This window comes from Ailuropoda melanoleuca, chromosome 7 (assembly GCF_002007445.2).
Source record: "Ailuropoda melanoleuca isolate Jingjing chromosome 7, ASM200744v2, whole genome shotgun sequence".
Lineage (NCBI taxonomy): Eukaryota > Metazoa > Chordata > Mammalia > Carnivora > Ursidae > Ailuropoda > Ailuropoda melanoleuca.
The window spans coordinates 116,207,654-116,233,588 of NC_048224.1; positions in this window are offsets into that span (position 1 = coordinate 116,207,654).

A 25,935-nucleotide genomic window follows, 5' to 3' on the forward strand; every position below is an offset into this window, starting at 1 on the left:
AAAAACCCATTTAGATAATTAAACAAAAGAGAGTTTATTTATTTTTTAAAGATTTTATTTATTTATTTATTTATTTATTTATTTATTTATTTGATGGGAGAGAGAGGGAGAAGCAGGCTCCCGGCTGAGCAGAGAGCCTGGCTCAGGGCTCCATCCCCTGGGATCTTGACCTGAGCGGGAGGCAGACTGAGCCACCCGGGTGCCCCAACAAAAGAGATTTTAGAAATAATGATAGCTACTACTGACTTTAAAAGGAAAAATCAAAACAAAAAACCTTCCTCCTTCTCTGTTACTGTAGATGAACTGGTCTTGCCTCTAGGAAAATCTGCTCCCTCATCATTGGAGATCTCATTTTCTGTTATCTTTTTTTTTTGAAGAATTGCTCCAACAGTGTTCCATGTGTCCTGAAGCATCAGTTTTTTCAATTAAGACATTGACCATGTGTTCACAGTAGCCCATTTCTTACCCACTGCTTTGTCTTGACCAAACATTAGATTTCTCTCTTTCCTACAAGCTTCTGAACTCCTCTTCTCCAAACCTGAGTGAGCACCAAAAAATAAAAATTAAAAATAAAATTTAAAAAAAGTGGAATGGGCTGCCCACCTCAATCAGGTTCTCCTCTCAGAATCAGCTGAGCACAGTGAGACCCTTTATTGCACAATTTTCATTGGAATGACATTTTTTTATAAATACAGATTTTAACCTGAAAATAGCCATAATAATAATAATGAACGTTTATTAGGGACTAAAGAATTGCAATTTGGGGAGCACAGATTCTAGTAGAAATCCAAATAGTGTCCTGCTTGTAGGGTGAAAGCAGAGGGTTTTATGAAGAAAAAGAAGGGTAGCAATTACATGAGTTGAAGAGAAGAAAAAATGTTTTCTATGGGTGTTAACAAGCTAAGCTGCTCTGGGCCATACGTTGACTACTGATTATGTCTTTAGAAAGCCCACCGTCATCAGTCGCATGATCAGGATGTCCGTTCTCCTGCTGACTTCTCAAACAGTTGCTTCAAACAATTGCCATATTGCCCGGTCCAAAGATTTGGGTCCAGTTCACGCAGACACTGGTTAAGGCAGTTGCTCTGCAGTGACCTCTGCTGCTTTATTTTTAAATGGCTTCAGTCCTGTCAGGTTTTCATAAATGTGTGTATCTCATCACAGCGGAGCTGACTGCACACACACGAAAGTCATGTCACTATGCAGATTTATGAGTCTTTTCAATTCCAGGAAAAAAATAATCATCAAATTATTTCAATAATAGCTCTGTTATGTTTTGTTTCTCTTTTTAGAGATTCAAATATGTGCAGAAAATTAAACAGCTATCTTTCCGAAAAATAAAAATGGTAACATCAAATTCAAATAAAGGGGAAAAAAAAGAATTCAAACATTGTAGTAAATACCGTTGAAAATTTTATAACTTCTTTGTAAAGCGAGTTGTAAAAATACTCTGAGAAATATAAGTAGTTTATTTAAATTTGAATACAATTTCTTCTAGGAATTTAGCCAATGATATTATAATGCATATGACTTATTGAGTACATTCATTAGGTATCAAATGTGATTTGATATTTTAAATATAATACCTACCACCAGGAGAGTTCTTCAGATTTTGAACTTAAATGATACTTTTAAATAGGGAAAAGTTCCCAAGGTCATGCAGCTAGTCAAGAACTGATTCAGGATTTAAGCTTTGATTTATTCAATTTCATTTCTTATTCTTTCCCCCCCTTTGTGACTGCACCACATTTTATTTAAGGGATTGATTCAATAAATCAAATGGTATATTTTATTTATCGAATGTTTTCTATAATATTAAATGTTTTCTGTAATACTAAAAATCAGAAAAGCTAAACATCCAATATTATGGAAATAAATTGATAAATTTTTAAATATTAAAACTACTGCTAAGATTATACCTTATAAACACAATAGAGAAAGATTAAAATTGTTTATGCTACAGTAAAGATTAAGATGGAAATATTAGCTTTATCCTACAGACTCTACTGAGGCACAAAATCATTAAGCAAATTGCAAATGTGAAAGCTACAAATGGTACTATAGATTTTGAAACCAGTATTGTGAGGGAAGGGATTCATTTTTCAAGACCAGTTACCAAATTTGGCCTTTTGCAAAACTCCATGGAAACCAGCCAGAGCTGACTTCTTAAAGCAGTGAAACCTGGCAGAGGTTTGAGGTAGAGAATCAACTCACCCATTTGCCATGTCATGAGAGATACAATCAGAAATTTAGACTTTCCCATTGCCTGTTACATTCTAAGGAGTGCATAGAAATCTAGCAGGAGTGGCTATCGGATTCCTGGAGAGGTATTCTGACTTTTAGGCCAAGTGACCTTCAAGATGCTAGTGATATTGTAATGCTTGTTTTATGTGTGTGTGTGTGTACACATACATATATACCTAGTTAATAGTTATTATTATTTTTACTTTAAATAAAAATTCATCTCAAAAGGGTTAATGTTTGAATAACTATAACAGAGAGATGATAAACTGAGGTTAGTCAAATTGCCTTGAATATATAACTGAAATTCTATTTGAAAAATAAATTCTATTTCACCGTGGACACATGCAAATGCACAAAATAAGATTCAGAGTTTAAGTTATGTTTTAGTCTGATCTTTTAAAATGCAATTATTTTGGAACTGAGAATTACTTTGGAACTGATTTCTTATTAATTCATATATTATAGTTCATATGTTAAATTTTTAAAATTAGCTTAAATTTCAGAGACTACACATGCTAAGCCCTGCTATTATTTAAATTTAATACCAAAATAATTCTTGTAAAATATGCAGCCTGGTAGAAAGAAATGCAGATGGCTTTGTTTGAAAATCTGTGTCATTAGAGAGATGTTCCAGATTGACAGTAAAATGTGTTGATAGAGTCATAACCAGAGTCGACTAACTTTACTGAGCAAATAGGAGAACGATGGTAGTTAGGCTGAGGACTGAGAAGAAATTTCATTATTTATTAACTTTTTTTGGAGTAGGGTAGTAATGAGTGAGAGTATTGCGTGGATATGAATGTGCATGAGCACACATAAGCCATGTATGTTTTATAACCGTAGAAAGAAGAAACATTTGTGACTCCTTTTACAATTATGAATGCTTTATTTAACTTGTCCCTGCATTTTCCCTAACCCTAAAATGGTATTGCTATCCCACAGATTGCAGTTTATCATGTTCAAAAATATAAGAACTCTGAGTGTTTTGGAGGATTAAGTTGTATGACAATTACATGTCTGGAATTATGCAAGTCCCAACTATAAAATAACTTCAGGGATAGGTTGTGGCATCAGTTTTCCCTCTAGTAAATTTGATGTTTGTTGCTATTTTGAGCCAAGGATATTTGGAAATAAAATTCAGAGAGTGAATCCTTTTCTAATTTTATGTACACATGAAGAGAGTTTTGTCTGGACAAAGGTATAAGCATCTTTGGACACAAAAATTCGGATAGGAGAAAAACTTTTGCTTCTAGCTCTTATGATGTTACCAAGACTAGACTCTTTCTTGCTACCATATACAACAAGAATAACAAAAACTGGAAAAATATGAAATAACTCTTCTCACTCATTGGGAAAAAGCCATTTATGTTCTGGTATCAATGAGTGGAATAGTCAAACAAAGTGAATTCTACAACCACCCTGTCTTTCTTGCTGGGAGCCCTCTCTAAATTGCAATGCACAGATGGGGAATTTAGCAGAACAGGGAAGGCTTTGCTGAGTAAATACAGAAATCAAAATGCAAGGATGCTAAGGTGCCTGGAATCAGCAGGCAGAATACCGGACAGAAGGGAGCTACTCAGAGAAAGGGCTTGAAAGATTTTTGTAGAGAATCACTTGAGTCTTTGGCTGAAAAATAAACTACTGCACATGTTTAAGGTGAGATACTAGGAGGGTACCAAAAACAGCTACTGAGCAAATATAGCTACCAAGGAGCTATAATCTGGAGATGCTGCATGGAATGGGAACAATCAAGTTCTGATCAGCCAGAGTGGAGAGATTTTGTGGATGATTAAAAATTTCAGTAGAGTCCTGAGAAAGCTCACATTTAAATAATGATACTAATTGGCCTTAATGTTAGGGCTATTCTCTCTAGTCTTTACAGTTTTCTACATAAAAGATCATATCATCTGCAAACATAGTTTTTCTTCTTCCTTTCTTATGTGGATGCCTTTTATTTCTTTATTAGAAATAATAAACAGATTCAGTGAGGTTAAAGGATACAAAAGCAACATATAAAAATCAACTGTACTTATACATAACCAATAATGGAAATTAAGAAACAATCCCATTTATAAGAGCATCAGAAAGAATAAAATGTTTAGGAATAAACTTGACCAGGAAGATGAAAGACTTGTACAATGAAAACTCCAAAACACTGGTGAAAGAAATTAAAACCCAATTACATGGAAAGTTATTGCGTGTTCATGTATTGAAAGACTCAGTATTGCTAAGAAGTCCATACTACCTAAAACTTTCTACAAATTCAATGCAATCCCTGTCATATTCATGATGGGATTTTTTACAGAATAGAGAAAAACAATCCTAAAATTCGTATGGAATCACAAAGGACCCTGGATAGCCAAAACAATCTTAAGAAAAAAGAATAAGCTGGAGACATCATATATCCTCATTTCAAAGTATATTATAAAACTGTAGTAATCAAAACAGTATGGTATTATCATAAACATAGACATATATACCAATAGAACACTACACAGAACTCCCAGATAAACACATGCACATACAATTAACTGATCCTTGTTAAGGGTGCCACGAATACACAATGGAGGGGCACCTGGGTGGCTCAGTTGGTTAAGCATCTGCCTTCGGCTCAGGTCATGATTCCAGAGTCCTGGGATGATCGAGCCCCGCATAAGGCTGCAGACTAGGTGGGGAGCCTCCTTCTCCTTCTCCCTCTGCCACCGCCTCCCCCCACCCCCGCAACCACTTGTGCTCTCTGGCTCGCTCTCTCTCTCTGTGTCAAATAAGTAAATAAAATCTTAAAAATAAAAAAAGAATATGTAATGGAAAAAGGATAGTCGTCAACAAATTGTGTTAGGCAAACTGGATATCCACATGCAAAATAATGAAATTGGATGCTTGTCTTATATCATTCACAAAAATCAATTTAAATGGATTAAAGGCTTAAACATAAAAACTGAAATTGTGCATATCCTTGAAGAAAACATAGGGGTAAAGTTTTATGGCATTGGTCATAGCAATGGCTTTTGTATATATTACTAAAAGCCCATACAAAAACAACAAAAATGAGGAAAGTTAGACTACACCAAAAGTAAAAGGATTCTATACAGCAAAGGAAACAACCCACAGAATGAAAAGGCAACTGACAGAATGGGAAAGAATATTTGCAAACTACGTATGTGATAAAGAGTTATTATCCAAAATATATAAGGGACTCCTACAATAAAAATAATGATATGTGAAAAAATGCTCAACATAAGTAATCATTAAGGAAGGGCAAATCAAAATCATAATATCATCTTATACCTGTTAGGATGGCTATAATTATTTGTTAAGATTTGTCAAGGATGTGGAGAAATTGAAACCCTTGTATACTGTTGGTGGGAATGTAAGATGTTATTGATAAAGGTGAATTTGCTTCCGCCATTTTGATTTGTTTTTTGTATGTGTCATGTCTTTTTTATTCCTCTATTCTTCCTTTCTTCCATTTTTCCCTAAGAGAATAATTATGAGTATAATGTTTTCCTTCCTTGAATTATATTTGCACTATATTTGTTTGCATCTTTTTCTTAGTGGTTGATCTTTGGTTTAATATACGTCTTAATTTATCAGATTATGTTTCAGATTTATACTAACATATCCAGTATAATGTAGAAATGTCATTACTATACAGCTCTATCCTCTTTTTCCCCTTTGTTGTATAATATTATTATGCATATTCTAAATTCGTTGTAAACTCAAAACTGTGTTGTTCTAATTGTTACTTCATATGATTTTATGTCATTCAAGACACATTAGAAAAGATGCTTTGTTATATTAACTTTCTTATTTACTCTTCTCTGTTCCTCTTAATTGCTTCCTTCCTGTGCAATTTAGTCACCATCTGCTATGTTTCCATACTCCAGTAGCTCTGTTCAAATCCACCTTCTTTGTGCTTTGTTATTATTTGGCAATAACAATTATCCACAGCTTTGTTATTGTTTGACAACAATTTGTTGTCAAATGTATTACGTGTCTATGTATTATAGACCCAACAATATCATACATATTGTTTTATACAGTTTTTGAATCAGTTAAGGAAAGAAAGGAGAAGTGCACATTTATACTGTCTTTTGTAATTACATAATTGCCTATAGCTGTGCTCTGTTGTTGTTGTTATTGTTTTTATATATGGAGTTGATTTATAGTCTTAGATCACTTTATTTATCCAAAAGAATGTTGTTTGGTACTTTTTATAAGTCATATCACCCAGCAACAAATTCTGAGGATGTCTTTATTTTGCCATCATTTTTGAAATACAGTTTTCCTGGATATAAGATTTTTGGTTGACAGTTTGTTTTTTATACTTTGTATGTGTCAACTCACAACCTTCTATCTTCCATTATTTCTAATGAAATGTCAGTTGTTAATTTTATTGGGTTTCCTTGTATGTGATCACTCATTTTTTACTTGATGCTTTCAAGATTTTGCCTTTCTCTTTAAATACTTTACCCCCGCCGCCGCAATGTATCTGGACATGGAACTCTTTGCCTTACTTGGGGACCATTGGGCTTCTTAGGTATTAGATTTAATGTTTTTCATCAGATTTATAAAGTTTTCAGCCATTATATCTTTGAATATTTTGGGGGGGTTTCTTTCACTCTATTCTTTCTTCTTGGAACTCCAGTTAAACTTATGTTAGTGTGCTTAATGAAATTCCACATTTCTCAAAGTTCTGTTAATTTTCCTTTACCTTTCTCTTTGATCTTAAATGCATTATTTCTGTTGATCTAACTTCAAGTTCACTGATTCTTCTGCTAGCTCAATTTTACTATTTAGCATCTCTAGTATTTTTTTAATTGTGTTTTTTGTACTTTTCTGCTTGAATTTCAGGGTAGTTCTTCTTTTATAATCACAACATCTTTCTTAATATGCTGCATTTGGTTGCACATTGTTATTGTACCATTCTTTACTTCTTTAAGTATGACTCCTTTTAGGTCTTTTAACTTAATTATGATAGCTTCTTTAAGGTAGTTAATTCATCTTCTAAGTTTGACATATCGGCTCTCTCAATGGCAGTTATTGTTGCCTGTTTTTTTTTTTCTCCTATGTTGCTTGCACTTTCCCCTTTTGCTGCATTTGTCATAAAATTTAAGAAAATTTACCCATCTGACATTTTAGTTACTTTGTAACAACTCTGGATTGTTTTCATGTTACCTTTGTTCTTGTTTACATTGACTGGAGTAGAGGTTTATCATGCTGAGCTGTGGAGGGAAAGGAACAGGTCTTGCCTAGGAGGACACAGAAACTGGCTGATATTATCCAAATGTAACAGATTTTCTTGAAAAAATACTTCTTCATTTTTTCGTATCACAGTAAGATAGTTCTCAGAGATTTTAATTTGTTTTTATTATATTCAAATGTAATTATGGTTGTTTATCTGGAGAGATATTCCATGCAGTTTATCATGACATCATTCTAGAAGGTATTCTCCAAGATAAAATATTTTTAAGATGTTAATACCATCCACCACAAAGCAGGGATTTTTCTTTTTGATATTGACAAACTGATTCTAAAATTTATTTTCAAAATTCTAGAAACAACTAGAGTAGCAAAAAAAAAAATCAAACAAAACTTTTTTAGAAAAAAAAGGAAATGTTGGAAGAATTACATTACTTAATTTTAAGACTTTCAATGAAGTTCCAGTACTCAAGTACTCAAGGTGTCGTGTTTTTGTCATAAGCATAGATACAGATTAATGGAAGGAGGTAGTATCCAGAAATAGACCAGCAATGTATGAACAATTTGTAATTTGTAATTCAGAGGTACACGAAGGTAAATATTTTCAACAAAATCACTAGAACAAATTAACACCCATACAGAAAAAAATGAATAGCAGTTTTTATTTCACAATGAAGAAAAATTATTTTGAAATTGTCATAGATCTAAATGTAAATACTAAACTTATATACCTTCTAGAATACTACGTAGGAGAAAATTTAGGGTACTTTAATTAAGCAAAGATCCGTGACAAATCTCTCTCTCTCTTTCTCTCTCTCACACACACAGACACAAGAAACTTCTATTCTATGAAAGACACTTAGAAAATGTGAAGGTACATTATGCATTTGGTTTATTGGCTTCTTAAAAGTAGATTGTAAGGATTCTTTATATATTCTAGAATCAAACATTTTTCAGATATATCTGTTTTCAGTATTTTCTCACAGTCTGTATGATAAATTATTCAAATGGTACATGTACTTTCTCAAAAATAGAATCTGTTCTTCAAAAGGTGCTCCTAAAAGTACTTGTATCTGGAGTATATTAAGAATCCTTAATCTCAGAACAGGCAAAAGAAAATACCAAAATAGGCACTCTACATCCTGAATGTTGATGTTTATAATTAATAATAGTCCCCCAAACAAAGTAAAATTAAATACCATCAATTAATGAATGAAGAAACAAATTTCCATGTATTTATAAAATGGGGTACTACTAAGCAATAAAAGAAAACGAGTAAACTACACGCATACAACGACATGGATGAATTTCAACAGCAGTATGCTAAGTCAAAGAATCCTTATATAAAGTAGCACATGCTGTTTTATTCCATTTATATGAAGTTTTAGAATAGTCAAAATTATTCTGCAGTGACAGAGAACAGATTCGTGGTTGCCTAGGGCTAAGGATGTGGGAGATTGACTGCAAAAGAAACTTTTTGTGGTGATGAAAATATTGTGTCTGCATTGTTCTGATGGCTAAATGGTACTTATCAAATGCATTTGTCAAAACTCATAGAACTCTATAATTAAAATTAGTACTCTTTATATTATATAAATTACTTCTCAGTGATGATGATTTATAAAGTGAAACAAAAAAGTGAAATAACAAAAAATGTTGCTATTAGGATCAATCAGAGAAAGCAGAAGTTATTGAATGCCTAACCATATCAACACCTGATCACTATGAGTAGAAATCATAGTGAGAGAGATAAAAATAAAGGACCATATAATTCAGCCTGAGGAATTGAATAAGCACATAGGAATGGAAATGTTTAAGAACACTTAAAAAAACACTAAAAAATCCAAATACTTAACTTGTATCAAGTAAAGAAGTCATGTAATCACTGATGTGTTAGATTCCTAATTAGATTTCTCCTCTCCCTTTCTCCAAATACATAACCTCAAAATGAATAACCACAACAGATTCTGTAACTCCAATGTCTTTGAACACACAAAAAACTGAAATAAAAAGTCATTCTAAACAACTTTCAGGAGATACAGTTATTCACATTTTTATGTAATTCAGAATGTTACCTTAATGTAGTATATGTCAGTTGTAGAAAACATATTGGCTTAAACATAAATCATTATTTCAAAATATTTGTCAAGGTATATCAAAACTGTTATGATGAAGCATGTCCTTCTCCTGAAAGGTAAATCAGAATGATTAGTCTATATTTCAAACAGAATATTGTTCTGGTAATTTGTTTACAAATTCTAAGAATGCAATTCTTTGTTTTCAGTTGGGATGATTTCTAGAATTCAAAGACCTAGGGATGAGTTTGTCACTGTATTTTGAAAATCAAATTAAATGTCTTAAATATGAAGTGTTATTTTTTCCACTGAAGACATAAGAAAGAAAATATTTTTTTTCCAATCGAGTGAGATGAATTTTGAAATTGAATCACATTTACCCTTGTTGGTCAGTCTTTTTTATATTTTTGAAAGTCATTATTTTAAACCTCCTGGTTTATCCAATCAAATGCCCCCAATTTTTTTCCTTAAAGATATGATAAAATACATAATGATTCCTTTAAAATTTTTTTAAAAAGCCAGATAAAAGGATATAAGGTACATTTGCTCTTGCATTCAAAATAATGTTTCCTTAAAAAGTATTTTTAACGATACTTAAGCCTTGAGAATAATTAACTTGCCTTAAACGGAAACACTAACTTCGAGAGGGTTCTTTTGCCATCTCCACAGCTGTCTCCCCAACACTGAATACATAAATATCATTCTGGCACTATGGCATACATATAACAGCATCAACATACTGCTTTCTGACTAGCAATATTATTCATGATCTTTTGCAATTAGTTGTGCTTAAAATGAAGACAGCTGTTAAAGTGGAATCTTTTATCATGTGCATGTATTATTAAATTTGCTTCAAAATGGCAATAAAACTGTGAGTGATTTCCAGAGCAGAAGAGCTTCTTAAGAAAATAAACAAATATACAAAAAGCAAGCATTTATGGAGCACTTTCTCTTAGCCAGACATTTTGCTAAGTATGTTATAATAAATTACCTCTAATCCTCACAGTGATACTTCAAGTCGGATATTTTCTGCATTTTAGAGAGGCGAATACTGAAGAGTTAAAATGAAAATGGTTTTACCCATTTTAAACACATAGTAGTTAGTGAGACAAGGATGTGTCTCCAGGTTAGCATGCCTACAATATTTGGGCAAGGCCCCCTGTATCCCTTCATTCTCACTGTTTCTTTCTTCATGAATGTCTTGAATCCTTAAAACTAAAAACTGGGAAACGATAAAAGAATTAAGTAAATTATGGATGCTGCATTATGGGAAAAAATGGTGAAGACATTTATGAGATGTCCTACCAAAAGCTGTTACTACTGTCTTCTATTATTCTTTTAGAAAAAAACATAGATTTAAAATTTTGAGTTGAGTACTGATGAGTAAAGAAACTAATGTGTCTCCTGGGTAAGTGAAGAAAAAATTAATCATTTTAATCAAGTGTCTAAGAAATCAGGATTAGAGGAAAATAAACTGAATGGCAAAGACCGCAAACATAATTGAGAAAACTGATTGACACATTGCAGGAAAGAGCTAGATAATTAATGGTGGTATAAGCAAATAGTTTTGCAGCATAAAATACTTCATTTTAAAAGTATATGCTAGAAGTGTAAAATAGGAGTGTAATTATGTTTAAGCTATTAAGAATTGCATAAAAGAAAATAGAATTTCAAACATGGAGACAAATTCCAAGATTAGATATTGCATTTAATATTCATGTATTTTGGAGATAAGATTTGTGCAACAGCTTGAAACCTTTTAGTTTGGCTTCTGTATCCACTAGTTATAACCTACTTAATACAACTGAAAGAAGTTCAGGAAGCGGTCCATATTACTATTAGTAAAATAAAATATATTTTAAAACTATTTTAGAAATAACTAAAAAAATTTTTCTTTTTTTTTTTAAAGATTTTATTTATTTATTTGACAGAGACAGAGACAGCCAGTGAGAGAGGGAACACAAGCAGGGAGTGGGAGAGGAAGAAAGCAGGCTCATAGCGGAGGAGCCTGATGTGGGGCTCGATCCCATAACACCGGGATCACGCCCTGAGCCAAAGGCAGATGTTTAACCACTGTGCCACCCAGGTGCCCCTAAAAAAACATTTCTAATATTGACCTCTGAGCACTTTACAGAGCTTAAATTGCAATACAAATGTGGCTTTTACAAATTCAAATACATTGAATTATAAATTGCAAGTCTGTTCATCCTAATAGTCATTATAAAAATACCAGTCCTATTCTCTAACTCAGCAAGAAATAGTATTGGTTGTTCTATATGAATTATGAAAATTCTTAGAATATCTGTAATTCCATGTTAATTTCTATTATTTTTTACCCTCCTGGGATAGGAAATACCAGTTAATATGTCAGCTGCTCTTAAGATTAAAACAGCATTACATTTAAGCTATCACTGAAATATTTGATTTGAGGAAAACTATTCCAATGTAAGGGGCAAATTTATATTTTAAAACACAAACATTGTTTTTTCTGGCATGACAAAATATAGGCAATGATAATTTTTTTTAGATATTAATGACTTCCTGTGTATCCATAGGAAATAATAGTATCACAATTGAACAATATTTTAAGTTGTCAAGCTCTTTCTCATTAAAATATTGGTCTTGAGTGCATTGATCCATGAGTTTATTACTGTGTCATTATGGGTTATTACTTTCTTTAGTAATGTGAAAATTGTGAGAATTGATTAAATCTTACTTTCAAGCTATTACCCTATATTTGTAATACATACTTTGTGAAAGCATTTTTTAAAAAAAATAATTCAAGAATCTTACTTAATGGAATATGTGAAAAAAGGGAAACTGTCTTGTGGTTTGATATGGCCACATGAAGGGCTAATTGGTTCAAGTGGGCAGGCCCTCTAATGACTGTATGTAATTTGCTGAAAGTCCTTACCTCTAGTCCTAGTACAGTTTAGGGGCTTAGATTGTTATGAAGGCATATATTTATAATAATAGGTCTCCCTCATCTGTATTTTTGCCACAACCCACAGAATTCTAGGTGCAAGGATGATCATTTCTGTGATTCTTCCCAATTGTGCTCTTTGACCAGTAATAATATTTAACAGCTTTTTGAAGAAAACTGAAGTAACGTTAAATTCCTTTCAACAGACACTGAATCATTACCAAGATGAAGGCATACTAGAAAAGAAAAATGAAAATACCAAGAAGCAAACATGTCATCATGAAATAAAAACCTTTAAATTAGTTAAATGATATGGAGATGAGTATGGGAGAAAAATTAGAAGAGAAAGGACAGTGATTTTTTAACTCCTAAAGAATTAAGTTGAGGATAATGAGAAGTGCTTCTTCACCAGAGTCCTTGCCACCCACACCATTCCTGCCAACTGAGCTCCAAGATAGTCTTTCAAAACCACCATTCTTCCCCATCACCGAAACCACCCTCCCCCAGTTCCAAGCTATTGCCATTTCCCAGTTAGATATTTCAAGTAACTCTCTATCTTATCTACCTGCATCCATTTAGTCTTTCTCTCTCCAACATGTTCTCTAGATTGCAGAGGGAGTTTTCTCTCCTAATCATCTAAATTAAAACATGCCTGTCCTCACTATCTGATATGTGGGCTCAGCTTTTCAGAGAAGTTTTTCCTGTTCCCCTTAACTGGGTCATTTTCTCCTAAAATAGGTTTATTGCATTATGAGCTTCTCTGATATAGAACTTGTTTAAATTTGTTTTTAATTAGCATTTATCTCCATCACTAGACTAACTCCAATAATGATGAGGGTCATTTTGGGGTCAATTCCGTGGAACAGGTGGGACTTAACATGGTCTCAACTCTCATCGAGCTTATTGTTAAGAAACAGAGTAACTAGGGCTTTATATTTGGTTAGATCTCACTACATATATAAATGACCTTTGAACAACATGAATTTGAACTATGCTGGTCTACTTATTTATAGATTTTTTATACCACAGGGCTGTAAATGCATTTTTTTCTTTCTTATAATTTTCTTAATACTTTTTCTCTAATGTTATTATAAGAATATAGTATATAATACATATACAAAATATGTGTCAATTGGCTATTTATGGTATCAGTAAGGCTAGTTAACAGTAGACTATTAGTTGTTCAGTTTTAGCGTGTCAAAAATTACACAGATTGTTGACTGCATGGTAAGTCAGCACTCACAGCCATCACATTATTCAAGGGTTAGCAATGAAAGAAACGAATAGCCATTTAATATCCCAAGACTGAAACACGGACTCATTTATGTAGGCATCTAGGCTGAACATTTTACCTCCCACAGAAGGAAATCCAAAAGAAACAATAAATAAAAACCATCAGGTTTTATATGTTGGTTTGAGGAATGGTGGCAACTCCTACTAAAAGTTCCAGTCGCCATAATGTGAGGAAGTAAACAAATTGCCTGTTGGCAAATGACAGTCAAAGTCAAGTTTGTTGAAAGCACTGCTTACTCCGGAGTAGCATGGAGGAAAAAAGTGTTTCCAGAATGACAGTGGTGACCAAGTAACAGTCTGGCCGCGGAAGAAATAGGAGCAGAAATATCGAGGGAGGAAAGTGCTGACGTATGCATCATTGCCCGTGTCAAACCATTACTCAGCTTTATAACAACCAGGAGTGCTTGGCTATAGTGAAGTACTCTGTAAATCCCATTCTTAAATCTATGAATGACCAGTAATAACCGGAATTCGCCACGGTGATAGCACTGAGCAATTCCTTTAGAAAAAACCAAGAGCAGAAAAGTCGAACTTTTATCAAATAGCATGTATGTAGGTGGGGAGTAATAGTGGAAGGATGCATTATTCACATCTTCTCAAATGTGTTTCTTCAAAGCAATGGTTTCAAACTGTAAAGGTAAATCTTCCTTATAGAGTTAAATTTCACATAAATAGATACCTAAATTTCAAAATATACATCTAAACATAACACGCATAATTTCTCCTACAAAAAAATTCACAGACCCATAAAGCACGCTGCGTTTATTTTCTCACTGTCAGTCATTATTGAAGATTTCTAACTTAAATCTGAGGTCACAGTCATTCCTCCAAAGGCATAAAAAGTCAGGAAAATTTAGTTGATTATTTTGGGTTTTAGTTGATTTCCTTTATCAAATTTCATTTTCCACCAACCCTGAGAGAGAGGGAGCAAGACAGCAATATTAGACAGGTGATTGTCTAATAAGCATCTATTTCTGACCCCTCCCCTTTAATAACATAATTCTGATGGGGTATTTTGGGGAATTCACTTCTTCCTCATATAGTCATATGCTTCAGGGGAACCTTTCCTTCACCCAGCTTCAAGGGTAGGCCTGAATAAGTGTGTCCATGGTATTGAAATGGGAAAAAAGATGTCTGATTTTTGCCTATACGTTTTGAAGGCAAGTAGGATATGACATTTGCTTAGAGAAAACCAGCATATGAGAAAAAACTGGCCACTTGACTGAGGAAAGCAGCAGAGTGAATACGGAAGAGAAAACGTAGGCATTATTTAAAAAGGTAAACTTAGCTGAAGGTAGGTAATAATTTGCAAAGAGGCCAAGGGAAATTTCTCAGATTTTTCCTGTATGACAAGAGAATAAGATCCTATTAAATAATATCAAAAAGATTACCACAGGAGATTTAAAAATACACAACTAGAATTTAAGAGATATTCTAAGAATAATCAATAATATTTAGGATGTGAGATACGCTGAGGTGAAAATCAATAGTGCAGGCATGTGGGATATTGACATGAGATACAGTAAATTATCTCAGGATGCAGCCATACACAGAACTCAAGTAATTAGGTTGAAAGAAGAAAACAGGTAGGGAGAGTCTGAGAGGTTTTTTAGCTAAATTACAGAGATAAGGAAAGGGAAAAAAAGAAAAGGAGGGAGGAAAATTTATAGCCAGAAGTGGAAATTATTACCTAGAAGTAATATACAGAGTTCAAGAAGGTTAAAACTGAAGAAAGTTCATCGGATTTCTCAGTTAGAAAATGGGAAGCAAATTTCTGCTTTGCGTCTAAGTTAAGTAGAAGCTTTCCAAAGACAATTTTATTTTCCATCTCACAAAAATTATTCTTATGGTAAATATGTTGGACATTTGGAGGTAACATTAAATAGTATGGGTGTGGGAGATGAGCAAAAGGTCAGTGGCTTATTCTTCATGTATGTTTCAGACCCTTGATAGCTTTTGGTTTTATAGTCTCAGCGGAGAAGTCTGTCAGTCACAGAAGGGTTATCCAGTCCGTATCCACAAGCCTATGATGTAAACAAATGTGGAATTGCACTGAGAGAAACATATTTTGAATGCTCTGCTGAACTAGCAACAGCTGTCTTGAAAATAATGGCTTAAGGAATTACAGGCCTCAGTTGTCAACGTTATAGTGTTCTTCCCAGAAGCAATAACATTTTCAAGCATTATATCGGCAGTGACACCCATACAATTTAAAAAGAAAAAAAAACCCACACTGGATTCAGAATACACAGATTGAATGATAATTTCATCCTGTATAGCTCAACTTTTTGAATTCCTAATATAAACTGCCTTAAAAGAGAATTGGTTCATTATGGACATATGTTCACATGTTACTTTAACGAAGTAAAGTGTCTTCAAACCATGTTAAACGCGACCAAGAATTGTGAGGAAAATGTATGAGTAGTTTATGCTGAGACTCATCAGCTTTCTCTTTAATCCAGAAAACTAGGTAAGAGTTGTTCATTCACTAATTGGAGAGCATTATAAATTTGTTACCGGGGGCACACTTGGAATGAGGAGAGGAAAGACAAAAGGCAAAGGTTTGAACAGATGTGAAGATGTTAAAAGTTCAGTACGATATTGTGCAAAGTAATAAAAATATTGAAAGTGGACAGAAAAAATAGGTGAGCGTTAACGTTCCTGGAAAATAATGGTATAACGCTTCATGTTCTCTAAGGACCTAATTATGAGCTATTCTGAATAGTGCACCTCAAGTATTGACAGACAGTCTGTTTATATTGGTTCCTAATTAAAGACTCTCCCCTCATACCCCTAAAAAGGTTTAGCAAAGACATCCTTCAGCACTAACAAGCATACTGTGAAGCCACATGTTGGGAGGCAAAAATAAATGAATTAAGAAAATAGAGTTTAAATATCTTTGTAGACTGGAAGAGAGAAACTTCTCTGTAACTTTCAAGGAAAAACAGTCTTTTTATTTATCTGTCCAGGTTTCCAGTCATATTTTTTATATTTCCCATATTGCACATAAAGATCAATCATATATTTTTAAACTCCCAGAACAGCATCTATGGTGGGAATGTTTTTCAAAAATTATAATCTTGGGATAAACCTTTATGAAAACAGTTTCACTCTTCAGTTTCTTTGATGAATGCTTTCAATTCAGTTTCTATAGTAATTCCTAAATATTTTTATGTGTCACATGAAAGTCAACCGGAAATGGACAAGTTTCTAATTCTATCAGATTCATTTGGTAATAATATCATGTCTTGGGAATGTCTCATAAAACAAAGGGAGTGATACTAACAACCTGGGTGGAATATTAATAGTATAATACCTTGATTTCCTGAGAGGTTAAATGACAAGGAATAGGAATGTCAACAATGGAGATAAATTGCAGGAGTATATTTGAGCCTTAGACAAGTTATTTCTTTATGTCAGTAGTTTTGCTGGACTTTGTAGGCATATCATTTAACTCTAATGCAAGCAACAATGAATATATTTATATTCTCATTTTATATAGGCCAGGTTTTGAACAGTCTGTCAGGCTGCAAAGCAATGCTCTTCAAATTTTCACTACTCTTAACATTTAGATCACAAAAGAGTGATTCAGCAGAATGGCCGTTCCCCTTGGTTTCTTCTAAATGTACTGAGCATCATTTGTTTGGTTTGGAACAGTTCTGATTGTTTTCATGGCTGGTATTAACTCAACCATATCAGCCGTATCAGTCTTATTAGGATTTGACTTTTAACAAAAAATTTTTTAAATTTGCATATCCTTTATATTCTGCCGTGTTCCTTTGTATTGCTCTTGTTTCCTGGTGTCTAATTACTTAACTACTTATAATAATGAGCATCACTTCACCTATTTGACCATATTGTTTGCAGGATTTACCTTGTTCTTTTAAACATTACAAAATATTTTAAACATTTTAAAAACTTAACAGTATTTAAAAGCTGTAACACATTAATGGCTTCCCAGCAGATGAACTAAAATACTGGTAAGGATTCTCAATTTATAGATCATCCTGAACTAAACAATAGAAGAATACATTTATCGATTTGGGAGGTGGGCAGGAAGGCATATTACAGACATATATTCCCAGTGTCAAAGCCTACATTTAGGAGATAGAATAATTTTCATCAAATTATTATGTGTTCTAAAGAAAAGACAAAATCGAGAGCTATCCACCTATGGAATTAAATCATTTAAAATACAGCCAAGCTATCTGCTCCTCACTGCAAATGTCTTTCCAGGGTAGTTTTACTGTGGTGACATTTGGCTGAAATGAGACCATTGGGATCCGAACATACTCCCAAATGTGAGTAGAATTTTTCCTTTTAAAATGTTAACGTGTTTTCCAGCCCTTTCTTACCATTTCATACTAAAAATGAAAGCATAGTTTTCTTGATTTCTCTGCCAACAGGTTCTAATTTTAAGTATTTAATTTTCTGAATGTATGCTACTCTTCTAATGTAAAGGTAGAATTAGAATCATAGAAACAAAATGGTTTAAAAGGCCTTTGAGAGCTCACCAAATGTATCTGCCTGTTTCCAGTAAGTTGGCCTCTTCACCAATCCAGGCATATATTTATCTATTATTTTAAGGAAAACACCTCTAGAGAAGAGTATTATATAAGCAAACAAAATCCCTGAAGAACAATCCCTGAGAAATTTCCATAATTACTCTTTTTAGACTCTCTCCCTCCTTCCCTGTCTCCTTTGCTTCCTCCCTCCTTCTCTCTCTCTCTCTCTCTCTCTCTCTCTCTCTCGCTGTCAAACATACACACATACACACACACAGGCTAACCTTTTCTAGGATGAATTCTCATATCTTCCCTCCCTCTGTTTTTTTCATCCGTGTTTCTCTCTTCTCCCCTCACATTAACAAGATGTAGTTACAGTACAGTTTGAAAATTACCTCTTTAGCCCACAGTCATTTGGTAATTTATTCACACACACATACACACACATGCATGCACACATACACCCCTCAAATAGTGAAGCTGATAGCTCTATGCCAGTCTCAGTCTTTGTGGCTAACATGAATATGCTCCATGCAAAATGCTCTTCCATAAACAGCCAGACCTCAAAAAACAGAGAGGACTTCCTTTTATTCATTCCTATTGTACATGTTAGTACCTGACATTTTTTTCAGGTTGGTTCAGCATTGAACAAGGCTGGTCTTGAATATGTCTTTAACCTCAAAAAACATGTACAGTATATCGTTTTCTCTTTCAATAAATTGGTGTTTTTACTCTTGGCTAATTCAGAATCTGTTACCCTAAAATCAAGAAAAGAATTGATTAAAAGCTGACATATTTTAAGTTGCATTTGTTTCAACTTACTAGTTTTGCTAGAATTGCCAGAGTTGAAAGAGAGATGTAAACAAGACAAATGCAGGGATGTTTTGATTGAACATTTATCCTTTGATATCACACAATTAAAGTAAATTATGTCCTTAAAAATGTTAAGTTCCTTTAGAAGTGATACCATAGTGGAATGATAATTCAGACACTTGAAGAATATGTATGCAGTAGGCAGTGTAGTTATTTAGTTTTCATACTTCTTTCTTTACCTTGACCTATGTTTAATATTTAAGAATTAGGTTTTTGCCAACATTATAATGTTACCTTCCTTCTTTTTGAAGGCAGAGATTAAATTTATCAATTAGAAATCCCCATCCTGTATTTCCTAGAAGAATGATAACCTTATTAGAAGAGTATAATTCATTTGAATTGAGTTGAATATAATTAAATTTAACTGCAATCTGTATTTCCCCTTTAAACAAAAGCTTATGAAAGGAAAACTACATGATGGGAAAACATTTAAGTATGGTTGGTTCTGTACCATGTTCTCTGAAATGTGATTTGAAGGTCCAAAATGCAATTTATTTCATCTAAGCAAAAATTACTATTAATAGTTTAGGAGATGGATTATTTTTTATGCCATTGCTCAGAAATTATTTATTTATTATAAATTCATCGAAACTATCTTTGAGAGTATTCACCTTCCTTTGTATAAATTCATTTCCTAAAATAGTGCAGGTATACAAGCAAAAACATTTCTAATTTCTTGTAAAATAAAAATTCATTCAGTACTTATACGGGTAAGTTTGATTTTACAATTAAGATATTCATCTTAACAATAATTTTCTCATGGACAATAACTCCAAAGGGAACATGACATAATTTGACTACTTAAACGTTTTTGAAACATATTAAATTTTAATGTTGGGATGCATTTTTCTTTTGATATAATATTCTACATTCTGTGAAACGTGAAACACAAAGATTATACTCGCCACATATTTATCTAATAGATCAACTTTTTCTCAGATTAATTACATCGTCTGTCAGATACAATGAATTAAAATATATTGGGGGAAAAAAAAGAACAAACCAAAATGGGATTAAACTCTACTTTAAAAAAAAGTTGCACAGCACAGACAGCAGTGACAGATCTGCCCCGACTCCTGGGCAGGTGGAACGAGCCATGACAGTACTTTTTATTTTGCGTTGCTCTTTCCGGTTTTCCTTATGTGCAGGTTGATGAGCGGCAGGAAGCAGGTCACAGAAGACTGAGCAGCCTGTAGTCTGATTCCTCTCACTTAAGAAATGCGCCTGCCTGCCCACCACTCTTGTTCTCATTCGCTCTGCCCATTTTCCTATTCTGCCTCCGGTTTCCATCGATGATGGGGCTGTGCTCCCCCCAGCTAACCCTGCTTGGCTCCGTGCTTGTCTGGGGTGGTAGTTTTACTCAGTAGGTCCTTTCCCAGCTTCCCACACACACACTCTCTGATGGAAAGGTGCCTGTGTCATTCTTAGAGAAAGCCCTTGGGAGACTGTCCCTAGCTTCTTCGTCGATCCGGGGTCATCCAGCGCCACTGGTTGGGTAAAAAGAACCCTGACGCTGCCTTTTGAGGCGCGAGCTTGGAAGGCGGGGCTTCTTTCCACCCACTGTCACCCTCTGCCTCATCAGGTCCCAGGCAGCCGGGCCAGTGTCCTGACAGGTTCCTGCGGCCACCTGCCCTATCATTTTGTACCAGTTAAACTCCAGGGGCCCCATCCGTGGTTATTTTGTCTGAATCTCTACCTTACTCTTTTATTCTACCAGCTGTTTTACATAATGTTGCTCATGGACCATTTATGTGGGGAAGAAGTGGAAATAAACATATATATATATATATATATTTTTTTTTAAAGATTTTATTTATTTATTTGACAGAGAGAGACAGCCAGGGAGAGAGGGAACACAAGCAGGGGGGTGGGAGAGGAAGAAGCAGGCTCATAGCGGAGGAGCCTGATGTGGGGTTCAATCCCATAACGCCGTGATAACGCCCTGAGCCGAACGCAGACTCTCAACGACTGTGCCACCCAGGCACCCCTATAAATATATTTTTTAAAATAAAATAAATCTCGAATAAAGCATCGCCTTTCTGTCTTTACGTGTGTGTGAAGAGAAAAGCTCCGTTATGAAAAATTATAAAGCTTTCTTTATGTAATTAATTTGTATAATTGTTGCTCAGTTTCAATCTGCAGTTGTTTCCCTCCATTTGCCATGTTTATTCGCAAAGGGTTGCTGTATTTTTGCCTTCCTTTAATCTTTTGATGTCTAGTTTAATCCCTACCATTCTCCTGCTGCTTCAGCCTACATTGATCTCCCTTTTTTCTAGTCTGTCATAGCCTTTGCTGATTAATTTTGTGTTACTGTCTTACAATATATGTTGTAATTAGCTAAGCTAAGGTAGGGATCATTAGAAAATAAGTCAATCTGAAATATAATGACATGTTATTTTTCGGGGTTTTTTTATTTTGCATAATTTTTCCTCTTCTCTCTCAGAGTTTTCACTATTATTATTGCTGAATGTTAAGGCTCACTGTCATGAGGCTTTAATTAGGAAACTTCCCCCAAAGCTAATATTAGTGATTATTAAAACACATGGTGCTTCTTGAACTTTGGCATCAAAAAATTAATAATTTACCCTGAATGACATCTCTAGTCATCATTAGGCAGGGAATTTCTAGTTTTATTGCTCTCTGTGTGAACTGTGGCAATGAACTACTAAATCATGGTCACCTCAGGTTATATGTCTTCCTCTTTTTATTTTTTTTCTTTAGAACAACACATTAACCAACTCAATTCAAATTATGTGTCATTCTAATTGGAACTGGAGAGCAATTAACTTTTGTGTGGCAAAATGTCAAGTACTTTTTTTTTTAACTCATCAAAAGGAATTTGTCAAGAGAAGTCTATAGCTTCATATAAATTACAGTTTTTGCTATCATTGGTCTCTGTTTCAATTAGCTTGTGAACCACTTTAAGTATGGCTGAGGATAACAACCAGGAAATTGAAGAAGCAACAACTGTGTTTTGCCTCTTGGCATGACATCACTTCTTATCAGTCAAAATCAGTTGCAAGTTCCATTTATGTAAATAGTTTTTCCCCATTTTATGCAAAAAGAAAATTGTAAAATGCCCAAGTTGTATTTTTTCTCACTTTAGTCCCAGTGTCCCCAAATTTATATTAATGGAATCTACTTATGTTTATAAATTATAAATAATTATAGTTCATAAACCAGCACTATAAATCTAATACAAAAGGACTAAATAACAGACAAGAAATTGCATAAGCAGTATCTGTATTATCTTCCTCCCTTCATAATTGGATATATTCCCTAGCTCCCTGTAAATTATGATTCAAAGGAATAGTTTTAGAAAACTGTAGGTCTTCCTTTTCTTTTTCTTTCTTTCTCTCTTGCTTTCTTACTTTCTCTTTCTCTTTTTCTGTCTGTGTTCCTCTCACAGTGTAATGTTAAAGACTTCAGACTCATTGTGGGGCGCCTGGGTGGCTCAGTCTTTAAGTGTCTGCCTTAGGCTCAGGTCATGATCCTAGAACCCCACATAGGACTCCCTGCTCAGCGGAAGGCCTGCTTCTCCCTCTCCCACTCCCCCTGCTTGTGTTCCTTCTCTCTCTGCCTCTGTCAGGTGAATAAATAAAATCTTTTAAAAAAAAAAAAGACTTCAGACTCATTGAATTTTAGTGACAAATTGGAGAAATGTAAAACAAAATATATTTCCTAATAGACCCAGATATGTTTCGTTCTTAAGTAAAAGAAAGCCAAAAGTGAATAAACTCTTTTCAATAATTAATATTCCAGTATTTTTCACTTGGAAATGATTTAGCTATTAAATGAATATCCATCATTAAACTTACCTCAGTGTAACTTTAAGGATTCAAGTTACCAAAAGATTTTAGAAACTGTTTTTAAATAGACATATTGCAAAGCATAATTATTATTTTATTTAAATTCAATTAGCCAACTTATACTACATCATTAGTTTCAGATGTAGTGTTCAATAATTTATCAGTTGCGTATAACACCCAGTGCTCACCACCTCATGTGCCCTTCTTAATGCCCATCACCCAATTACCTATCCTCCCACCCACATCCTCTCCAGCAACCATCAGTTTTTTTCCTATAATTAAGAGTCTTTCATGGTTTTTCTCCCTCTCCGATGACTTCCCAAGCTGTTATTGTTGAAAAGTTCATTCATAAACGTTTTTTTTACTTGATATCTATTTAACTTACTTGTTCATAACAATCATGTTTAGATTATTCATAAAAATCTCATAAGACCTTAAACAGCTAGCCGTCATCTTAAGTTATCTTTCTTGCTGATAAATTCGTAACAGCGATAATGTATTTGATTTCTAGCAAACCTAGGTAGAGAAAGTTATATGGCTGCATTATATCTAGTGATGATAACCCTAATGATATTCTAATTTTAATTAAACTCACAGACTTAAGCAAGTTTTTATTTACTGAAGATTATTCTAGATCACATGAATTTGAAAAACTTTTGCGTTAGTTTCCATATTTCTGAGAGTATACTTAATTTATATAAATGCTTAAATTTCTTTCAGCCAAGTAAATAGAGCTCTCTACAATTTAATTTTGGCAATACCATTCAAAGGTAGAAAAAATATCACACATCTGTAACATACATACACAGACATAGATGAACATGCAGACAGATACAAACAGAAATTTTATAGTTCTTGTTTTAAAAACTTAGCCATGAAGGGTATGATAATGTGAAACTCACTACTTCGTAAAAGAACAATTTGGTCCAAATCATGTTTCTGGCAATCGAATAAGTTAAGGGTAACTGAGAAGATAGCTTATACTCTTTACAATATATATGGGGAAGACTTTTAAGATTTCTTTCATTTGCCTAGTTTCCAAAAAGCATCTTCTTTTTCCCCCCCTGATAAGAATTAGCTAGTTTCCTAGAGAAGACCAGGAAGAACATTTATGTCTCAAAAGCACAGAGAAAGAATACAGGTTCTTCCAACAAGGACTTTTGTTTTCTAAGGCCAGAATTTTTACGATACCTACAAGCCTTCTGAAATGAATAGGGGAGGTTTGAGGATTGGTAAAAAGGATAGGTGGTTGTTTTTTGTGGGAGGTTATTTTTGGTTCCTTTTTTTTTTTTTCTGCCCTTGTAAAAACTCAATTTGTGAGACAAGTTGTACAAGTTGTCCTCAATTTGTAAGAGTGTTTGTAATTCCTCAAAGAATTGGCTTATAACCTGAATGATATCAAGGGTCACCAAACAAATATATCATCTTTAGTTTGCTTCTTTATATCAGTTCTTCAACTAAAATTGAAATCAAAATATTTCCATGTTCTAGATTTAGAGTTGTTTGTCTTTGGAATGTTTTTCTTTCCCTCTGGGTACATAATTTCATTTAACTTAAGGGAAAAGGCCTAAAAAAAGTTTCTATCAGGCTCTGAATATCAGCCTCCAATTTGGCTAACTTCTGACCTAGAGTTACTTTAAAAAAAATTGTTTTAAACATCTTGTCGAGTTTAGGCAAGACAAACAGTAAATATCCCTGGCATTATTGAATGGCCCCTTGAACGCAAGCGGCACGCCCAAAGAGGATGCAAAAGATACTACCGTCTAAGGTTCTGGAGCCACTTTCAAAAGTAGCCAAGAGAAAGAAAAGCAGACAATTCCCCTGAGAGCTGTCGACGATCAGTAGGGCCCTAATCTCAAATGGAGTACAACCTACATTTCTGTTGGCCATATCTAGCTGCAAGTAGAGTTCAACCCATTTTCATCTGATTGTATCTTTGGGTCCCCAAACTGATGGTTGAGCTGACTGCATATACAAAAACTGGCAATCTGTGTGTCCAGGAAGGCAGAAAACCACATCAGGTTCTCAGGACACAAAATAAGACAAGCAAGAAGGCAGTAACTGTCCCTGGAAGAGAAAGGATAGGCAACCAATAGGCACCTCAGAACCATACTCAGCAAGAGTCAGGATTTGTAACGGAAAGGACAATGTGAAATTTTACCTTCCATTCTCTACCAGGCACTATGGAGATCAAGAGAACTGACATTAGAAAGAATTCTCTCCCTTTACTGGCTTTGGCCAGTTTTCCCCCGATCCTCCCCCGATCCTACCTGTAGGCTCTGAAGGAGTGTGGCTTAAAGAAGAAAGTTTAGCTCTAGAATCTGCTAGAATTTGGCAAGGTTTTCTGTGAATTTTAATTTTAGTTTCATCTCGAATGTTTAAAAGAATAGTGGTAGCAGCAGAGACTTCCTTGGAATCCCATCAACCCTTGGAAGGACCCATATGGCAGCCTCCTTTGAGGGTAGATATGGGTGCATTCAATTTCATGTCAAATGATTTGACAAAATCTTGGAGGACAATCTTTTTTCCAGTGTTCAGGAAATAACTGCAAATGAGATACCAATTTTGGGGTCAGTGTTTTGACTATGGACCCATAGGAAGGTGCAATGAGAGAGGCCCATATGTTTTAGGCCTTGAAGCTGCTGCAGTTGTAAGGGGACTAACTTAGTAGACTTTTTTTAATGGCCTGTGCCTTCACTCTTCAGAGTGAAGACACAATTCAGGTAAGGACTAGTAGACTGAGTACTCAGGTAAATAAGGATAAAGGGGAATACTAGAAGTCTTATAGTCTTTTGTTTTAGGTAATTCTTGTGTATTTAATTTTTCATTGGCTTTTTGCAATGAATCTTTCAATAAAGCTATTTGGGAATCTTACAACCTTTCAGATCCTTCTGCTTGCCAATTAAAATAGGTACCCCATTCTGTTTGTTTCATTTTGGAACCCTTGCTTTCAAATGAACTTCTCAAATGAGTGGTCTTTTCTTTTTTTTCTTTTTTTCTTTTTTTTTTTT